This window comes from Acartia tonsa, chromosome 10 (genome assembly GCF_053477335.1).
Source record: "Acartia tonsa isolate MP-2025a chromosome 10, ASM5347733v1, whole genome shotgun sequence".
NCBI classification, from domain to species: Eukaryota; Metazoa; Arthropoda; class Copepoda; order Calanoida; family Acartiidae; genus Acartia; species Acartia tonsa.
In genome coordinates, this window is record NC_137269.1 from 3,700,031 (window position 1) to 3,722,495 (window position 22,465).

At 32.9% G+C, this 22,465-nt stretch overlaps 1 protein-coding gene across 1 annotated transcript in view; it reads right to left on the reverse strand.

Moving 5' to 3' along the window:
• The window catches only part of milt (trafficking kinesin-binding protein milt), a 104,907-nt gene extending 84,293 nt beyond the window's left edge, over positions 1-20,614 (reverse strand). Inside the window, exons 1-3 of the mRNA XM_080173244.1 lie at positions 20,451-20,614; positions 17,943-18,047; positions 346-448 (exon numbers count right to left, since the gene is read on the reverse strand). The gene's annotated coding sequence lies outside the window, so the exon portion shown is untranslated. The remainder of the gene's footprint in view (positions 1-345; positions 449-17,942; positions 18,048-20,450) is intronic.
• Positions 20,615-22,465: the final 1,851 nt, after the last annotated feature.

Here is a 22,465-nt window from a genome sequence, read left to right on the forward strand (position 1 = left end):
GATAAATTATTATCTAAATTGATAGACAGACAGATACATTGAATAAGATATTTAAACTGAAGAATAGTTATCACATCGTATTATAGACAGGTTTCCGCGGATATTAAGAAGAATTTTTTAAAGATTAAAACCAGTTATGTTAGTCCTGAGGGGCCGAAGTACCGAAATAACAGAACTGGTATTAATTTTATTTTGATATTCGTGGAAAACTGTCTGGAATACGATGCTATACATGATTTTTCAGTATGGCAGAGAACCGATTATAATCCAGCGGATATTTGTCGTTTTCAAAGCCATGCTGGAAAAACTATTTTGCTAACAACTTTTCAGCCAGTGATCACGTACCTCTGTTTGTTCCGGGGTGAGGCTTACATTCTCAGTAAGGACGGGAGTCTCCACCACAAAATCTTCATTCCCGTAGCCTCCGTGCTGGATTAGGTAGTCCTGTCTGAACATACAATAATGCATTATGCACAGATAGATAGATACCTAGATGGATAATTATATATCTATCATGGATAGATAGACACCTAGATGGATAATTATATATCTATCATGGATAGATAGACGCCTAGATAGATGATTAGATATTAATTATTCACTTTTTTATGTTTATTTTTTTAGGTATTCACTATATATCACAAATCTTAGGATAGCAAGATATCTAATTTGCTGTCTATAAACTTAAATAGTTTTTTTTTATAACTTTTCTTACACTATTTAATTTCGTTTATTTTACATTTTTCTCTAGTCAATTTGAAGTAAATTCACTGAAGGAATTAAACCAAAAGGGCAAATGTCATTAATCTCGTTTGCAGTGGATTAATTTTACTTTGTCATTATTCATGGGAGTTAAAAAAGTGCATTTTTGTATGTTTTTTTAATATGTTTGCGGAGTAAGGTTTGCTTTGAGAATGAGCATATATTTTCAAGATATAAGGGCTTGAGATAAATAAGGGGCGGGGGTGGAATTCATACAAAATTGTTAACAAAAGAATTGATATAAAAAGCACAGTGAATTAAATGCAGCTAAAGTCAGCAAGTCACTAAAGAATAGTATACTAGTGTCCAAAGATTTATAGTTATATCTTTAAGAAAATTAATATTTTAAATATTTTAATAGTTTTTGTCTGAGGCTCATAATTTCAGTCAACTACTAAACTATATGAGCTACTCTTTTTAGAGAAACTTCACATAGGTCCCGGGATTGTTTTAGGCTATTTCTCCCCTTCAAATGTATCCTAAATGCTTGGAGCATAGACGATAGCTAATCTTGTAGAAGCTGCTAATGTAATAAATAACATTATTGCTAAAATTTATACAATTTTTGCAGTAAAATATAAACACAAATTATGTAGGGGGGGGGGGGGATTGTACCCTCCGGGTTTGGGCAAGGGGGGCATTTCGCGCACTCACACATATAACCCATTTACAGTGGGTTTACGATCCGATGGTTATAGGAGAAATGAGCGTTTCGACGCAATGCCTAAAATATGCAGGAATCTATAGGGATAAGACAAGGGCCGAAGTTTTAATCTACATCCCCAAAGATGATACACAAAATTAACCTTTCTGTAGATTACAAATAGTGGTTGAAACTTTTGAACACTCAGCTTCATGAACCAACCAATCAAATTCAAGAAAAGAAAACTTATTATAAAACTTTGGGGACTAGTGTATTAAAAATTCCAATGTAACCCTTGCCGACCTGGTTTGTCAGGGAGGGAGGGGACATTTGACAGTAAATTTAACTGGTACCCAAAGTTTAATAACCATGTTATTGCATATATACAATAACACAAAAACTTTGGGTATTTTTATTAAATCTTGATCTACAGTAGGGGGTAATGCTGTTTATAATAATTGGGTACGTACAATAATTTATTGTCCATTGTCTTATCCATGGTGATTGTAGGAGCGGTTTACAGAAATACAGAAATTTTATGAGTGATAGATAATTTTTTTTCTCGTATTCATTCGAATCCGGTGGATAGGAACCGGTTCTCATAAATACGAAAAAACTATGTCTAGCATCGTATTATATCCAGTTTTCTACGAATATAGAAATGTGCAATCATAAGATTAAAACCAGTTTTTTTAGCCGGTGCCTCCGGCACCTCGGGGCTAAAAAAACTAGTTTTAATCTTATAATTGTACATTCTATATCCGCGGAAAGCCGTTTATAATACGATGCTAGACATAACTATTCTCAGTTGTCTTATTCCTGATTCCATTGATTTGACAATCCGAATGACGAAAGGGCTGGGGGGGGGGATTTAACCCGTCACCATTCGTGCAGTTTTTTCCCGTAACCTCTGGCTTTTACCGCCCCCCCCCCCCCCCCCTCCCATTGTCCTAAATTTAAGGAACTACACTTAATAACAAGCATAAAAAATATTAGCGAACGAGACTACAATGTATTTTATTCTTAATTTAAAATGAACGATACTAAAGGTTGTACCTATATTATGCAGTCAAAAATCTATAACCATATTTTCAAAAGTGAAGGTCTTTTCGTTAACTTAAACAGGTTAGAATTGTCAACTCGATTCCAAACTTTGCATGGTAATTCCTGTAGTAGTTAGGTATGATTTGAAACTGTAGCAACTCTATAATTGTTACCAGAATGTCCGTATGTACATTTTATCTTGTTGTAATAGGAAATAGTATTCTAAAAATCAGATGAATCAGAAAATTTTAACATGCAACAATTTGATGTCAAAAATATAAAAAATGTTTGAAATGGACGTTCGGACTTTCTGGTAATGATTATAGATTTGCTTCGCTTTCTTTAAATTAACGAAAAGAGCTTAACAAAAAACAAATAAAGATTAAATTAAAGTACCCAAAGTTTTAAGCAAACAAATAAGTTAACGTGGTTGTAAAAGCAATGCAATTTACAATTCAATGTCCCCTCCTCCTGACATTACTGGACTAAAAGAATATAACCCCGTAAAGCTTCCCCCCTGACATTACTGGACCAATAGGTTATAACCCTGCAAAGCTTAAATCTGACAGCCTAACTGTTTAGAAAATCTTAAACCGCGCACACACACACACACACACACACATCATGTTACTATCTGTAAAGATGCATTTGAAAGTGAGAGCAGGAAGAAAATGGGAAATAGGAAAAGGTGATACAAAAAAATAAGATTTTGCCTGATAAAATGAAATAAAGTTAATTACCATTGGTGGTTTCCCGTAAAGTTCCTTGTCGAACACATATTCCACCTCCTTAATTAAAAATATCGGGGGTGGTGTAGTATTTCATTTTGCTTTTTTATTAGGTTCTGTTTAACCCCGCAGGGTTAGGGCCCCCAGAAAGAATTAGGCCTAAAAAAACTAACGTGGTTATAAAACTTTGGGTACCAGTGTGATTTACAGTCCAATGTCCCTGCCTTCCCTTGTTTCAAATCAAACATCGATGGTGTCTTCCTCTCTTAAATTTTTTTGTAGGACCCCTAAAGAAAGTTGGAAAGGGGTTAATTACTTACGACAATTCTCTCTTGCTTCTACAATTAAAGGAACCCTACGAAGATTTTAAAATATACCCTCTCAGATATCTGAAGGGATAAGAAAGTGACCAATAAATTGATGCACATCCCAATTGATAATCAACAAAATTGCCCATTCTGTAGATTAAAATTGTTAGTTGCTTTTTTTGACGTTCATTGTCTTGTCCCTTACTACATAGGTAGACCAAAATATCATATTTACAAATGGACGGACGGACACACGGACGGACGTACGTACATAAACTTATATAGAATAGATGCTGATTGGGCAAGAGAATTGTCAAAATTAAACCTGACGTCTATCTGACAAAACAGCCGAGTAAGTACAAAAACTAACGTAGCGTTACAGACTGACGGACGGACGGACGGACGGACAGAGTAAGTTAGATAATAAAAACTCGTAGTGTATCTTTATAAAGGAAGAGATGGGTTTAACGAATGCAATAATAGGGAGAAAGTTTGGATTCTTTAAAAATGTAGCCATGCATCTAAAGGGATAAGACAATGGTCGATAGACTGATGTACTTCCCCAATGATGATACACAAAATTACCCCTTTGTAGATTACAATTAGTGGTTGAAAATTTCAGACGCCCAACTTAAAGAATTAATAAAAAAAATTCAACAAAAATCCCCAATGCTTTTAACCTAATCATAAAAACACCGTTATTATAAAATTGATTTAAAGCCTTAAATTTCATGATTTGCATGGCATATAGAAATTCTTCGCTTAAATCATCTTAAATGGACGTTCAAACTTTAATTCTATCGAAGATTATAGATCTGCAAATCAAAATTTAACATCATCGTTATAGTTTTAAATCAATTAATCAATTAATTTAAGTTTTAAATCAATAGAACAATTTTAAAATGTTTCAATTGCCGATCAGGGCAAACAGGAACGAATAATTTAAGTAGTAACTTTTTTTTTTTTGGGGGGGGGGTAATCTTTATTTCATAGAGGCATTTTTTTTATTTGGGGGGGGGGTAAAATTGAAAATCCCAAATTTTGGGGGTGCCTACGGCTAAATTCATTTGGGGAGGGTAAACACCCCTTTAGGCTATACCCCCCCCCCCTCTTGGACGTCTATACTGGATGGTCTTTGGTTAGGGGTATCTGAAAAAAAAGCCAAGAAAATCATAGCGTTACGGGCGGACTGACAGAGACACAAAGTAAATTATAAAGTTGCTACTCAACTTTAAAAAAACACGGACTAAATACGTGAAATTTCTAAAGCAAAGAATTTCAAGCCAGGGAGGGAGGGGACAATAGGTTGTTTATTACACTAGTCCCCAAGGTTTAAAATGACTTATTCGTTGGGTTGACAACTGTGGAAACTTTAATGATATTATTGGTTAGTTCGTTAAGTTGGATGTCCAATCGTCTCAACCATAAATTGTAAACTACACAAGGGATAACTTTGTTATCATTATTGGGGATGTATATTTATTGATCAGCCATGGTCTTATCCCTTTAGATCCCTGATTTAAAGCACTAGACAATTTGGCTAAAAGATTAAAATGTTTAAAATACTTCTCAACTTTATGCTAGGTGTCTGTCTGTTCAATTTGCTTTAAAAGGGAAACTAAGAAACTATGAGTACAAATATTAAATTTTGATTGGTTGGTTCAAAACTAGTAGGGGGATAATTTAGCTTATCATCAATGAGAATGTATTTCACCCGTTGTCTTATCCCTTAAGATCCTTGCACTTAATTCTTATAAAATAGAAATGGATAAAGAATAAAAGTAAAAATAATGACTGCGGAAAATTTTTATTTAATTTAGGTTGCTAACATGGAACTCATTTATTGAGCAGTTCGTTCATCCAGTAAAAGCGGAGAGGTGGGTATCGTTCTTTTACCCCGCTGCGAGTTTCACTTTGTTAGAGAACATGAAAATCTGGTGTAAAATCCAAGTTATCATATATCCATTAAAATATGTGTAAAAGCACATGGACACATTTCTCAGGGTTTAAAGGATGAGTCAATCCTTTATACAAAAGTAACAGGATGTCTGTCTGTGTGTCAGACTATCGGAGGATCTTGATAACCGCTGAACCGATGTGGTTCTCCTTTACAATTTATCTTCTCATAATACCAGGAAGGTTTATAACTATTTTAGAGGAGGATTCTCCCAAGAGAAATCGATCTAAAGAAAGAAATACCAAAAAATATACTTTCTAGAAGATAAATTGATGTATGACCCAAAATTATAACAAACAAAGTTACTCTTTAGTTTTCCCTATATTTCTGTGAGATATATGCATCAAAAAAATATTCTAGCTTTCTAACGAATATTATTTTTTACCCAAATGAAAGTTTGCGTTTGGTCAAATGACCTAGAACAGCTGATATGAGGATGTACGTCACAGGAGCGCAGCTATTCTACACATGTAAACTTTTTAGGGAAAGAGGGGACACATTGGCTGTTTAATGTACAATTCCTAAAGTTTTTACAATAATATTTGCTTATTCGTTGGCTTAGCAACATTGGGAACATTTATTGATTGGTTGACTCATAAAGTTGAGAGTTCAAATGCTTCAACCATTAATTGTAATCTACAGAAGGGGTAATTTTGAATATTATCATCGGCTTTTGTCTTAACCCTTTAGATCCGCGATACTTTTAGAAGTATAATACTGAATATAAATACTTTCTATGGGAGAAAATCTATTTTTCAAAATTTGCATATTAAAAGAATTTGATGGGGTCTCAGAAATAATTACAGGGATCTTAAGTGATAAGACAATGGAAAATAAATCACCAGTTATAATAAACAATCTTATCCAATCTAAAGATTAAAATTATTGGATGAAAAGTTTACCACTAACTTATCAAAATGTAATAAAAAACTTTGAGCCAACAAATTAGAAAGTATATTTATAAAACTTTGAGTACCAGTATAAATTAAAGTCCAATATCCGCTCAATCTCTTATTTTGTATAGTCTCTGTAGATATTACCCGTTTGGACACCGAATTTAATGAAACATCTAGTCAAAATTCAATTAAAGTCCCCCAAGCCAACGAACAAAAAAACGTTATTATATAACTTTGGGGACTAGTATAATAAAAGGCCAAATGTTTCCTCCCTCCCTAATGTTAGGGGCTGAGTTACGCCCCTGTTTGAAAAAAAAATATAATGTAATAACAATCTGAACATAAAAAGTCAAGAAAAATAACAAATTTCTTATCTTTGATTGTATAACTTTAAGCCTTAAAAGTCAATAACATTGAAATAAAAAGTAGGTAAAACATAATTTAAAACTTTAAACAGGACTAATTTTCATGAAAGCTTCGCTTTAGTTTTGAAAACGACTAAAAATCACTTCTTATACCTATTCTGAGGCCTTTATTTATAGGAAAACAATGATGACAACATCCACAAAAGCGAAATAGGTGAAAAATTGATTTAAAAAGGAGCATATCTACATTTTTAGACTTTGCCCAAAATATTGTACTTTATTGTCCTAGGAATCATTGATCCAAAAAACAGATGAATAGGATAATTAGGTATATCATACAAAAATTGGTGTCAAAAAAGTTGATATTAAAAATTTATGAAAAAAAATCAAACAAATTACCTTAGAATGACCAAAAAGCACACATTTTATATAACCAAAATAAATCACTTAATTAAATCACAAACTTCTGTTTTTATTTATTTCTAGAACATTTTTCACTTAGAAACTTAGCTACTCTATAATTAAAATCATAAGCTATAACCAGATGTGGGCTGAGGGATAATTAAATAATAAGAGATAAGAAAACTGAAAAAAATTGATGTACATACCCAATGATTATATTTATTAATGGAAAAGCCAGAAACAGCTAGTTTTATCAAACCAATCAAGCTTTTAAGAGAATTTGTTCATAAACCTTTGGGTAATAGGTACTAGTTTAATTTACAGTCCAATGTCCCCTCTCCTTCCCTGAAAATACTAATAAAGACTACGCTTCTTATAAATATAATTGTCCTTGTTTTTAACTTCACTTTTAATAAAAAAAAAATAACTAAAAATGTCAATTTTTCAACACATACATTAGTAACACTTTAATGTTAAAGTTGAAACTGAATCAGTGATTTTTTCTTACTCGAACAGGCATTTTAGCTAATCCTAAAGTTATTTTATACATTGATGTCACAATATAATTTCAGTATAGTTTAGATTGATACTGAATTGTTATTTTTGGCAATTAGTTGAACCTGGTAACAGCGTTTTAGTTAATTTAGATTAGGATCATCCAAGCAAAAAATAAAAACAGCAAAAGCTTGGATCTTATTCTTAATTTCTTTAATTTTAAATCATTGGTAAAAAAGTTAGAACACTTAAGATTTGTATAAGTAACACAACCCATTCAAGATTTATTAAAAGTGTAAAGTACCCCAATTTGTAAAACTTTGGGTACCAGTGTGATTTACAGCCCAACGTCCCCTTCCAAGCCTAGCAAACGAGTACAGAATAATCAATAAGCTAAATCAACACCATGTCTGTCTGTTAGACTCTCCACTAAAGTCTCCGTAACGACTGGGCTAACAGTGGTCCAGGAATAGTTTTAGGCTATTTTAAGGGGAGGTACTACACTTCTTCCCCGAAAAAAAATCCCCTTATTTTAATTTTAAAAATTTAATTTGTCTATAGCGAGGCATTTTTAGCTTATAAACTGTTATAAATATTTTGCTACAACATTCCCACAACTAGCTCATGTAACTATATGCTGTGTAGTGTTCAGTAATCTTTCCCTTTTCAGTAAACAACTCTTCTGCTTTGACCCTCCCCTCCCCCCCCCCTCACCCTAAGTTACCATAACCCTTTCCCGTAAAATAAGGCCTAAGCCGGCGGAGAAAAATTGTTAAAATTGTTTCTTGGCCATTTTTCTCTCAAAGTGCCTAGTTAAACATTAAATCCCTCCACCCCCCCCCCCCTGGTATAGGGGGCCCTCGCAGGAGTTGGGCACAGAAGAATAATTATTTATAATTATTTTTCAATTTATTTAATAAAATAGGACGGGGGGTTGCAGTGCTCGGTAAGCACTTTGTGGGAAAGCACATGTTTATTTGTTTAAGTGCTTTAATTTTGGGAGAAAATTGTGACAAAAGTCATGAATTTCTTATAGTAGATGGAAAACAGGGACAATTAAGGCCATAAGAAGCGCAGCAATAACAAGATAACTAATTTTTATTGGAGAATATAGGACAGTAAAGTAATACATGTACTTAATAGATATACAATAATATAGAAATAATCTAAGTTAATGAAAGTTTCAGTTTAATGGGACACCTGTCATATTGGCTACTATTAAAATATTAAGCTCTGGTTTAAATGTCCACGTGACAGGAAATAAAAAAAACTTTTCCATCATCTACAGAAGATGTAATTTTGTCTTTAACAAGGAGTGTGCATTAAGGGGGAGGTAGGTTGTGCTAAAATTCCGTAAAGGTGTGAGTTTTAAGGCTTAAAAACAGTAGTAGAAAAATAAAAATGTCAACTTAAAAAAAAATTGTCTATAGTTCTTTTCAATAAGGAATACCTACACATATTTAGTGAATAATATCGTTCTACTGATGCTTTTAAGCCTTAAAACTCACACCTTTACGGAATTTTAGCACTACATATACCTACCTCCCCTTTTATCGTCCATTGTCTTATCCCTTTTGATCCCAGCTTATATATAACTCTTTCTCCGACAAGGGTATTAAGTAACTGATATCTATAAGTAGAACTAAACTTTTTTTACGAATCCATACAAATAATAATAATGTATCTAAATCACTGCTACTTTATAAATAACAATGTCCTAATGTATGATTATCAATTAAGATCTCTAAAACGGACGGATTTATATTTCATGAGATAATTTTTATAAAACTTTTATAAAGAGATTTGGGGTAACCCTTCCCTACTTAAGTCAAAGTAAAAATACTAGGGGCAAAATCAATAGTATTTTGAAAACTACATGTTAAAAAATGCTAATTTATTAATATTTTTTTTTTAAATTTGCAGTTCTTATGATTAAATATTATCTATACTTATCATGTTCTTTTAATGTTTATATTATCCGTGGACTTTGTCATCCTTGATGAATACATAATATATTTAAATAAACACCTTTTTATTTCCCTTTACCTTTTTTTGTAATATTAATAGATATAGAACACGTGGATATAGTGACAGGCAATTTTTGTCGTCAATTTAGGTTGTTAATATAGTCCTCAGATATGGAGTGGGGACAAAACCGCGACAAACAAAACCGCGACAGGGACAAAACCGCGACATAACAAAACCGCGACAGGGACAAAACCGCGACAGTGACAAAACCGCGACAGTGACAAAACCGCGACATTGCAAAAAAATCTATAATAAAAAAAAATCTTAATGCTAGAAGGTCATGGCCGCAGAGCTCGGTCCCCTGGCCTGCCTAGCCGCGGGCGCTCGGCCCCCTTGCCTATAACCTAACCTAACCTATATGTTTGAATGTTTAATGTACATTAACTTATTTATAGTTTAGAATTTCGTGGATTTTACAAAAGGTGGTGGGTAGATTTTTTTTTAAATTTTTTAAATTTTTTTTTAGAATATTTAGGTTAGGTTAGGTTATGGGCAAGGGGGCCGAGCGCCCGCGGCTAGGCAGGCCAGGGGGCCGAGCGCTGCGGCCATGTATTTCTACAAAAAAAATCCTACATAGTTATAATTTTGTTATTGTCGCGGTTTTGTCACTGTCGCGGTTTTGTCACTGTCGCGGTTTTGTTATGTCGCGGTTTTGTCCCTGTCGCGGTTTTGTTTGTCGCGGTTTTGTCCCCACTCCCACTGATATTGGTCAATACGTTCCTCCGTGGGTTTAGGTTAAGTCAGATTTATCAGGTGGGGGTATCGTAAAATTAGCCAGCTTTGAGAAATATTTTATCGGGGTATGCGAGAATATGTAATAATATCCAAGTATTACATATATTAATTACTAGAGTTGGCTCGATATAATTATCTCCCTATTGGCTAGTTTTCTATATGCATATCTATTTCTCAATAAATCTATTTTCCTCACCCGGCATTACTATCTAAAAGAAAGTAAATATTTGATAATTTAAATGATTTTAAAAAGATTTTTTAAATTATATTTTTTCCTTTACATTACCATCACCAAAGGGTTAATGATGATGATTACAATTTTAGTTTAATATTTGACCACACAAAATGTCGCCACAATCGATTTCTTTTAAAACAGAGTTTTCTTAAATTTATTATATTATAAATTTAAATTTTCTTTTTTATGATTAGAAATTAAGTACATCAATATAAGGTAAATAGCAACATGAAATTAAAAAAATGAATTTATTTTTAATAAAGTAAAATAATGGGTCTTATCGTTCTGGGCAATGAGAGTTTATTATGGATTATTGGAGCACTATGAGTTTTAATCATATATTCCTTGGAAAACTTGAGCTCGTTTATAGACATTTATTTCCTATATAGATCTGACTTGGATCTTGAAGCAATTAAGCAGGCCGTTTTGTACATGTTAAAAATTGGAAGATTTCATTAAATAAAAGTTATCGCAAATATACTTAGTAAATAATATACATGTGATAGGTATACGTATCAATTTCTTTTTCTAAGGATTATTTTCAATAAAAAATGTTTTTAAATAATACCTAGGTATGTTTTTTATATTGTTGGAAGGTGCTTAAAGTTATAAGACAATGGGCAATAAATTGGTGTATATCCCCAATTATAATAAACAAAATTAACCCCTCATGTTATTTGAATTTATTAGTTGAAAAGTTTAGACAATGTTAGTTTATACCAACCAATCAAGATTTAACAATAAATCCCCAAATTTCTAAATTCCTTTTTGTGGGAGGTCTAATGTCTCCTCCCTCCTTGTTTAAAAAACAGAAAAATACTTTTTTTACTAGGGGCTTTTTAGTAATAACAAAATAAATAAATGAAATATTACTACCTAGGCTTTTTATATATTCAGTAAATCTTAAATTATACATTTGATTAGAAAAAAAAGGTTAAGTAAGGATCTATATAGGGAGGGAGGGGACATTGGGATGTTTATTACAATCGTCCCTAAAGTTTTATGATAACGTTTACTTATTCGTTGGCTTAACAACCTTGGGTACTTTTAATAAAGTTAAGTGTACAAAGTTTTCAACCACTAATTGTAATCTTCAGAAGGGGTAATTTAATGTATAATCATTGGGGATGAACATCAATTATCGGCCATTGTCTTATCCCTTTAGATCCCTGTATTTATGTAAAAATCAAATGCGCATATATTATTACTTCATTTTATAAGGTTTTACTTCAAGAGAGGGGGTGGTGGGGGTGGCGAATATGTTGATAGTTTTAATAATTTTTTGGGGGGGAAGGGGGGGCGGGTGAAACTCAAGAATAAGTAAAACTAAAAGGAGCTAAGGAGGAGGGGGGGAAGTTCTGACACATTTGCGTAAACATGGTATATAGGCTTTATCTTTAGACTGAGAGGATATGTTATTAAAGATAAAATCATTCTTATATGATAAATATTAAAACTTGGGAAAATTCATCATATAAGAATGATTTTATCTTTAATAACCTATCCTCTCAGTCCAAAGATAAAGCCTATATACCATGTTTACGCAAATGTGTCAGAACTCCCCCCCCCCCCCCTTAGTGTTTTTGTATTAAGAGATAAGACAATGAACAATAAATTGTTGCACCCCCAAAAAAAATTTAAATGAGCAAAAGTTTGTACACTAAAGGTTTGCACTAACCAATCAAGATAAAGTTTTTAATTCAACGAATAGGACATTGTGTCTGTAAAACTTTAGGTAGGTACCATCATAATTTACAGTCCAATGTTGCCTCTAGGGGCGCAACCGCTAGCAAGTGCACATCTTATTTATCCAGGCTAATTCCTAACATATTTAGAATTCAAAAGACGATGCCATTTTAATTTGATACTATCCTACAATTTCAAGATTTAAGGATTTATATAGGTATAAGCGTTTCGGAGCCGTTTAATTTTGATGGGGCTCCGGCTCCGGATCCTACCTTAAAATAAATATATCAATTTTTGTTCATTATTGAATTTGATAAAATAAAATAAATAATACCTATAAAATACCTATTTTGCTTTTATTTGATTAAAGCTATATAAAAGTAGAAGGATGTGTGTCTATTTGTTAAGTAATAATAGTTTTTCAGTTTATTATATGGAAATTAGACCGTTGCCAAATTATATTACTTTAAAAAAATCATTTTTAGCTAATCTGGAGCCGGAGCCGTTTTTAACGAAAAATACGGCTCCGGCTCCACCAAAAATGTTGCTGCTCCCAGCTCCGGCTCCAGCTCCGAAACGCTGATAGGTATAGTATTCAATAAAAAAGGATTAGGCTGTTCGTCTGTCCATTTTGGTCTGAATCGTAATATCTAATGGTAAAGGGTAAGGACATTGGACTGTTAATTATACTGGTAACAAAGTTAAAAAAAATATGGGTTTATTTATCAAATCTTGATTATTTGGTTAAAACTAAATAGGTAGGTAGTATTAATGCATTTTAACCCATTGATTTTATCTACATAAAGAAGAGACAATTTTGTTATTATCATTATGGATGTACATCAAAAAATCTTCCCTTATCCCTAATATCCAAGTTTTCGATAAAAAAAACAGCATAATCAATTCTTTCTTATTCGTTGGCTTAACACCTTTGGGGACTTTTAGTGATTTTTAATTGGTTGGTTCATAAAGATCATAAGACGACTAAACGTTTCAACTTTCTACCAATAACTGTGATCTACAAAAGGGATAATTTAAGTATCTTCATTGTGGATGTACGTACAACAAAACATTAGCTATTGTCTTATCCCTTTATTTAGCCCTTTTAAATATCCTTATATCCATAGAAACGCCAGAACTATAAAAGAATTGCATAAAGATTATGACCGCAGTTTCTAGAGTTCAGCAAAAGAAGGCAATATAACAGGAGAGCTGTAGGGCAGCAATAAGCCAGGGAGGGAGAGGACATTGGGTTGTATATTACACTAGTCCCCAAAGTCAAATAATAACGTTTTCTTATTCGTTGGCTTACTAACCTTGGGGACTTGTGAATTGAATTTTGATTGGTTGGTTCATTATGTACAAGTGTAAGTAAAAGTCTTTGACTAGAAATTATTTTTTATATCGAACGGATTATTATTTATATCTGGTTGACCATCTAGAATAATAAATCTAATAGACAAGTCTTAGTAGATTTTTCAGGGAGGGATGGGAGATTGGACTCTAAGTTATATTAAACCCAAAGTTTTATAGCGACGCGATCTTATTCGTTGGCTCAAAAACCTTGGGTAGGTTTCTTTATCGAATTTTGATTGGGTTGATCAAGTTGAACAGTTATTTTTGAGGTTGTAGTGCTGTTTATCATCAATGGGAATATAAATCATTTTATCGTTCATTGTCTTATCCTTTAATATTCTTGTAGATATTCGACTGTGTTACAATTGCTTTAAAGAACTTTAGAACTGATATTTAAAGGATAATATTTCAAGTAGGTATTTAGTTTACATTGTTTTTCTTATATTCATTCAGCGTAGCTTCTATAAGTTTAGCTAAAGTAAGTACGTTTAATATTAGTGTAAAACACTAGAGGGGGAAGGGGTTTGATAACTATAAATCTCTTTCCTAAAGACACTGTGCCGACCTTCAATTGGGTCTTTGAAAATAACGAATAGCGTCGGGAATATTAACACAGCCAAGTCGCTACAAAAGAGAAGAAAGCAATTTGCTAGCAGACGAAAAAGGTCCTTAACAGGGGGATACAGGTAGTTGCCTGGTTATTAGGGTTGGCAATCCGTATCCCAATCCGGGATCCAGAACATAGGCGTCCAAGGGGGGGGGGTAATGGGCCATTTGGCACCCCCAAAATTTTTTGAACAATACCCCCCCCCAAAAAAAAATTACCCCCAACGATTTTGGGGGGGGGTATTTACCCCCCCCCCCCAAACGATTTTGGGGAGGGTAATTACCCCCCCCCCCAAAAAAAATAAATGTTCTTTAAAAAATTTTTTTTTGGGGGGGGGGTATTTACCCCCCCCAAATTGAATGTTCTGAAAAAAAAATTTTACTGAAAATTTTTTTTGGGGGGGGGATCTATGATGTAATTGTAAAGCACTGAAGATTCCATAAAATAGATACCTAACTAAATTAAATATTTCATTAAATAATGAAAAAGAATTTCTATAAGCGATTTCTTTTGGGAGGATGTCAGGGTGTCTCAAAACTAGTTATAAAACTTACCAGGACCTATAAGACGCTTCACTTTAAAGTATAATCATATTGGTTCATTGGTTAGTGAGTTAATTATTGTATTTTTATGTTCTAAAGAATGAGATACTACTATATATTTGAATAGTAGTGGCGCCCTTAGCATCTAAGAACTCGTGTTTTCTAAAGGGTAAAAAGGGAGGAGAAAAATAGCCTAAAACCACTCAAAGGATTGACCTATATTAGTGTGGAACCATCATGGGATCTATGTGAAGCTTTCCTAAAAAGGAGAACTCAGTATTAAAAGTAATGAAATCTGAAGCTATAGTCAAATAAACCTTACTTACTACTTTATGTCATAGGATAGTACTTATTAACTTAATAGATTAGGTAGGTGCTTTTTTTACATAATTAAATTAACCCCCCCAAAAATTTTACCCTCGGGGTAAATTAGTTTGGGGGGGGTAATTACCCCCCCCCAACAGATTTGGGTGGAGTATTTACCCCCCCCCCAACAGACTTTAGGGGGGGTAATTACCCCCCCCAATCAAATTTTACCCCCGGGGTAAAAATTTTGGGGGGGGTAAAAAAAAATTTTACCCCCCCCAAACACGAATTACCCCCCCCCCAAAATTTTTTACCCCCCCCCAAAAAAAAAGCTTGGACGCCCCTGATCCAGAATCTGGAATCCGCTCAATTTTTGGTCAATTTTGGAATCCAATCTGAATTGGTAGGCTAAAATTAGCGTCTTGAGTTTTTTATTCAACTCCCCCTTTTTGAAGGCAAAGATTATTATCTGGTTCGATTCTCGGAAGTGACTTATAGAGAACACCAAGAACATTAATTTTATGGACATATGTAGCACTTAAATTTTTTAATTTAAAAAAAAGCATCTTAAAATATTTCATGAATCTGGAATCCGCGGGAATCCGCCATTTTTTGGACGGATTCTTGTAAGAATGCGAATCCGGTCCAAAAATTTTACGGATTGCCATCCCTACTGGTTATACATCTATACTATAAATTTATTTGTTTAGTAATACTTGAAGTTGTACATATATTTTATGGGAATAAATCCCCACCCCACTAACAAGATTAGCCCTGAGAAGAATAATAAATGATGGGTGTACTGTACCTAACCCTTCTAAAATAGTTTTAATCAAGTGACTAGGTACACAGTTTCGAAAATTTGGAGATAATATTTCTTGTATAAAATGCCAGGGATCTAAAGTTATAAGACAATGGCCGAAAAATTGTTATACATCACCAATCATGTTAAACAAAATTATCCCTTTGTAGATTACAATCAGTGGTTGAAACGTTTGGACACTCAACTTAATAAACCAACCAATCAAAATACCATAAGTCCCCAAAGTTGTTAAGTCCATTGTCTTCTCCCTCCCTGATGGAATGCAGAGTATTGAAATACATACCTAGGTACCTAATAAAAGTAGTAGTTGGAAACAAACATGCCTTGAAACATTTTACAAGGGATGGAGGGGACATTGGACTGTAAATAATACTCGTGCTCGGTTTTATAACACAGACATTCTCTCATTAGTTTGAATAAGTTACTTTTCTCAGATCTTGATGGGTAGGTACAAAATATCAATGTTCAAAATTCCCCCTCGATGGGTTTAGCTTCCCCCAAATAAATTGAAAATCAATTCTAAAATAAATAAATAATTCTTTTTTGAGATAGAAGACGCGGGGGAGATATAATATGAGGAGGGGAGTTCCATTACCCAAATAGCAACAGTTACCGAAATCTTAAACCTCAAACGGAAAGACAGACATTGTTCTACATCATTTATAGATTTAAGTTCAACCAGATCATTTACTAAGTATATTTGCGATAACTTTTATTTAATGAAATCTTCCAATTTTTAACATGTACAAAACGGCCTGCTTACTTGCTTCAAGATCCATGTCAGATCTATATAGGAAATAAATGTCTATAAACGAGCTCAAGTTTTCCAAGGAATATATGACTAAAACTCATAGTGCTCCAATAATCCATAATAAACTCTCATTGCCCAGAACGATAAGACTCATTATTTTACTTTATTAAAAATAAATTCCTTTTTTTTATTTCATGTAGCTATTTACCTTATATTGATGTATTTAATTTCTAATCATAAAAGAGAAAATTTAAATTTATAATATAATAAATTTAAGAAAACTCTGTTTTAAAAGAATTCGATTGTGGCGACATTTTGTGTGGTCAAATATTAAACTAAAATTGTAATCAGCATCATTAACCCTTTAGTGATGGTAATGTAAAGAAAAAAATATAATTTAAAAAATCTGTTTAAAATCATTTAAATTATTAAATATTTACTTTCTTTTAGATAGTAATGCCGGGTGAGGAAAATAGATTTATTGAGAAATAGATATGCATATAGAAAACTAGCCAATAGGGAGATAATTATATCGAGCCAACTCTAGTAGTTATATATTAGCTACGATACTTAAAAAAAAAACTAACTTGAAAGTATAAAAAACAAAGAGATTGACTTTGTAATTGATTATGCAATTCAATACAAACAACAAGTTTTGTTCATCTACGACAATTTATAACCAACCAAGTTGCACTATAGAGATCTTTAGAGGGAAGGGGGGTGCTTATATTTTTTTATGGACGTTTTCTCTAGAGAGGATGGTGGTACTCTTTCTCAAAATAGTTATAAACTTTCCCAGGACCTTTCTAAGAACACTGTAAAGGAGAAAGGAGAATCAAATCGGCTCAGCGGTTAGGGAGATCCTTCAGTACACATAGTCAGACATTCAGTTGCTTTTATATAGGGATATTACATTTTTGGCAGCAAAAATCGCCATCTGTTGCCGAATTTTTATCCAATTTTAGGCGAATTACCTACCTAGACAATCTAAAATAATTTGACACAAACTTATATAATATTAAATATTAAAAGATCTGCTTATTTGAACTCAAATTTGTCCATGTCCTATTATGTAAAGTAGTAAATTTTCTTGTCTTTATCGAAAGATCTTGCTAACTGCTGAACCGTTATGGGTTTCCTTTACAGTGAAGCTTCTCATAGGTCCAGGAAAGGTTTATAACTATTTTAGGGGAGGGTACCTCATTATTAAAACTATATTTTAAAGTGGAGGATGGCCTCTAGGGGCGTATCCGTTATTGACATAATAGCATACCTTAGCCTATATCTTGGTATTGAGTCTTCAATTAAGGAAATAACTTCAACTTCGGGGATATTTTCAGCGCTGAGCTCGGTTAAGGTTGAACAATCACGGCTGTGCCTAAATATAAAGATACATAGATAGACAAATAGATATGTAGATAGATATTCTCAGCATTTAGCTCTGTTAGGGATGAACAATCACGGCTGTGCCTAAATATAAAGAATCAGATACATAGATACACAAATAGATACGTAGATAGATATTCTCAGCATTTAGCTCTGTTAGGAATGAAAAATCGCGGCTGTACCTAAATATAAAGATAAATAAATAGATATATTGATAGATATGAAGATAGATATTTTCAGCGCTTAGCTCGGTTAGGGTTGAACAATCACGACTGTGCATATTAGTAAATATAAAGATAGATAGAAATATATATAAATAGATAGATAGGTACCTACTGGATATTGGGCTGTAAATTACAATGGTAATCAAAGTTAAATGTGTAGCAACGTTATCTTATTCGCTGTCCTAAAAATTTGGCTTCTTTTATTGAATTTTGATTAGGTAGTTAGTTTCAAACTTAGTGACCAACCTTTTCAACCATAATTTAATCTACAAAAGTGGTAATTTTGTTTCTCGTATTCATTCGAATCCGGTGGATAGGAACCGGTTCTCATCCATACGAAAAAACTATGTCTAGCACCGTATTATATCCAGCTTTCTACGAATATAAAAATGTACAATCATAAGATTTAAACCAGTTTTTTTAGCCGGTGCCTCCGGCACCTCGGGGCTAAAAAAAATAGTTTTAATCTTATAATTGTACATTCTATATCCGCGGAAAGCCGTTTATAATACGATGCGAGAAATAACTATTATCATATCTGTGGATTTATTGACATTGAGTCTAAGGCGAAACATCTAACCTAGGACAAAAGAATCACAAAAAAATTAATAATTCCTTTAAGAAATTAACATTTTTAAATATTTGCAAAAAATTGTTAATTTGTTAATGTTAATTTGCAATTTTTTTGAATGCATGAATAACAACTTAAACAGATATTAGACTAGGGGGCACTGCCATTATTACAACCAGCATAAAAACTACTGAAGTATTTTTGTCCATAAGTATAAAGCTCTGCAAATAATACTTAAAGTGAATGCCATTGATGTAGAATATACGTGTGGACATTATGACAGGGGAAAATTTGTTGTCAATTTAGCCTGCTAACATGCAACTCATTTATTTGTCAGTTCGTTAATCCAGTAGGAGGAAAAGGGAAGGGGTAAAAGGGTTGAAGGGTTGAAGGGTAAAAATCGTTAATTTAGCCAACTGCGTGTTTCACTTATTAAAGTACATGAAAACCTTACTACTTTATATTACAGAATTATTATATAATATCATTAATTTTAAAAATCAGAAGAAAGTTTCACTGACAATTCACACCCTTTTAGGTTTTATTACAAAAGATAAAAGTTGGACAGAAGTCTTACTCAGGCCATTATTAGGTAATACCTATGAGTTAAGAACTAAATGATCCCCACCATTGAGAAAGGGTATATTAGGCTGTTTATTACACTAGTCCCCAATATAACACTTTCTTATTCGTTTACTTAAAAACTTTGAAGACTTACATTGAATTTTGATTGGTTGGTTTATAAAGTTGAATGTCCAAAAGTTTCTACCACTAGTTGTAATATACAGATTACAGAGGGGGTAATTTACATATCATCATTGGGCATGTAAATCAATTTATTGGCCATTGTCTTATCCAGGGTGTCGGAGCCGTATAATTTTGATGCGGCTCCGGCTCCAGCTCCGGCTCCGGCTCCTACCTTAAAATTAATATATCAATTTTTTTTCATTATTGAATTTGATAAAATAAAATAAATAATATAAAACATTTTGCTTTTATTTGATTAAAGCTATATAAAAGTAGAAGGTTGTGTGTCTATTTGTTAAGTAACAATAGTTTTTCAGTTTATTATATGGAAATAGACCGTTGCCAAATTATAATATTACTTTAAAAAATCATTTTTAGCTAGTCCGGATCCGGAGCCATTTTTAACGAAAAATACGGCTCCGGATCCGGCTCCGGCTCCACCAAAAATGTTGCTGCTCACGGCTCCCGGCTCCGGAACCCTGGTCTTTTCCCTTTCGATCCCTAGATCCTTACTAAGGTTATAACTCATCCTTCTACTTACATAATATAAGATTGATTTACATGTTCTAAACAACCTTTTATATAACCTATACCTATTACCAAAGGAATGAATTATGTTCAATGGAAATATTCAAAGATCTAAAGGGATAATACAATGGCCGATAAATTGATATACATCTCCAATGATGATACACAAAATTACCACTAAGATTAGATTGCAACAAAATGAACGTTAAGCCAACGAATAAGTAAAAGATATTTTTTAACTTTGGGGGCTAGAGTAATATACATGCTATTGCCCAATTCCTACCTGGAAAATATCACTTTAAAAAATATCTAAAAGAAAACCCACCTATTTTCTGATTTATGTTTTTCTGTAGAATCAATATTCTCCCCCTCCGTCCCTGGGGCCTCGCGGCCGGGGGGCCTGGCCCCCTTCAGATCTAAACTTTGGGGGCGCTGGGCGGCTCCCCCACCCCCACCCTCCACCTTGGGAAGAAGGGAGGGGGGTGATGTTTAGGGGGGCGCCCCGAAATTAGGGCAAATGAGTAACAAAAATCTAACAAATTACGCCTTTGAACTTTTTGTATTTTTGCTAAAATAACTTCATTAATAACTATAATTTCTAATACTGTTGATAAATAACTTTTAATTTTAAACTAATGTTTTTTAATTCTTTGATTCACTTAACTTTAGTTTTTTATTAGAGAAATGTAATATTTCTGAAATATGAATTAATTAGGTAGGTAGGTAGGTAATAAATAAACAAGAACTTGACCCCCCCCCCCAAATTTGCATTTTAGTTTCTTTTTTAAAAATTTTCTTTGGATCGGGGGTTGTGGCACCCTTCACCAAAATCGTTATAAACCTTCATCTCAATACCTATTAAGAAGCTATATACACTGGGGAAAGGAGAACCATATCGGTGGTTCAGTGTTTTATAATACAAAATATATAAACGGCATTGGTTATATAAATCTCTCAAGGATCCATTTGAGTCAAAATTGCCTAATCAGGACAGAAATCAAAATAAATTAAAGAACTTTTAGTCTTAACTTTATAGAAAAATTTAAAATTAAAATAAGCTTAAAATTTCATAAAGATAAGGCAATTCTTTCATCTATAGCCTATATCTAAAACGTAATAAATTTATTATAGGAAAGATTAGCTCAAAAAAAGGGTTATTTATATTTAAAAACAAATGTTTTGTAATTTTATAAAAATTTATAAGAAACAATTCTTTTTATTATATGAAAGAAACTTGTTTATGTAATGAGACCAAAACATAAATATATATTATTTATGTATATATAATAAATTTTATCATTTTTATATTGTATTTCACTTTTTATAACTTTAAAATGCATTTATATATGTAAAAATGCTTTTATTATCACTTTTTATCTTATAAGTTTTGATAATATTTACTTAAAATAGCAGAATAATTTAACATAAAAATATTGAAATACTTTAACAGCTGAGCAGCTAAGTGCTTACTAAAGCAAAGTTGCCAAAGCCTGCTGCGACATAGTTACCAAATATTATTCTGGGAGAATTTTCATATTTTTCAAGGACGTGCTATGAGTAATCAATAAATGTATAAGTATAGATGTATAACTCAGACATCTATCTAGCCCAAGTTGTGGGGACCGTTTAAGTCTGCTAGCAAATTGTTGCCAGCTCTTTTGTAGCGACCTTGCTGTGTTTGCGACGCTATTGGCTGATATTCAAAGACCCAAAGACTCAAAGTCTCTACTCCATGGGTAGATTTAAATATAGCTCGTGCCCCTTGAGTTCTTTTACTTTTATGAGTCATTCTAAGTTAGGACCACAGACCTACACATAATTTTAGCTGTGAAAAGGATAAAAATATGTTCTAGAGGCATCGAGGGGTGTAGCTGCTAGTATATATACATAAATTATTTTAAAATTGGCAAGTAAAACAGAGTGTGCCAATATTCCCCCAAGTAAAGCAGAGTATGCAAATATTTCCCCAAGTAAAGCAAAATAATCCAACATTTCTCCAAATAAAGGAGAGTGTGCTAAAACATGTCATTGGCACACTCTGCTTTACTTGATCCAAATATTTGTATTTGCTCCCCCTTCCTGATTTCAATGGTATAATATTCATAACCAAGTGACAAAAGACCAAAAGGAACAAATTCTAATGGATAAAAGAGGTAAAGACACAAACTTTTAAAAAAAGACCAAGGACGTCAAAGCTTTTTTTTAAGGGGGGGAGGGAGGGGGGTGGTAAAAAATGTGCAATTTGTTTAGATTTTATTATTTGCTGAAATGTTTGATTGAGTTATATGTTATGTGAAATCTTCACAATGACATCATGACCAATGGGATGGTTTGGGGCTA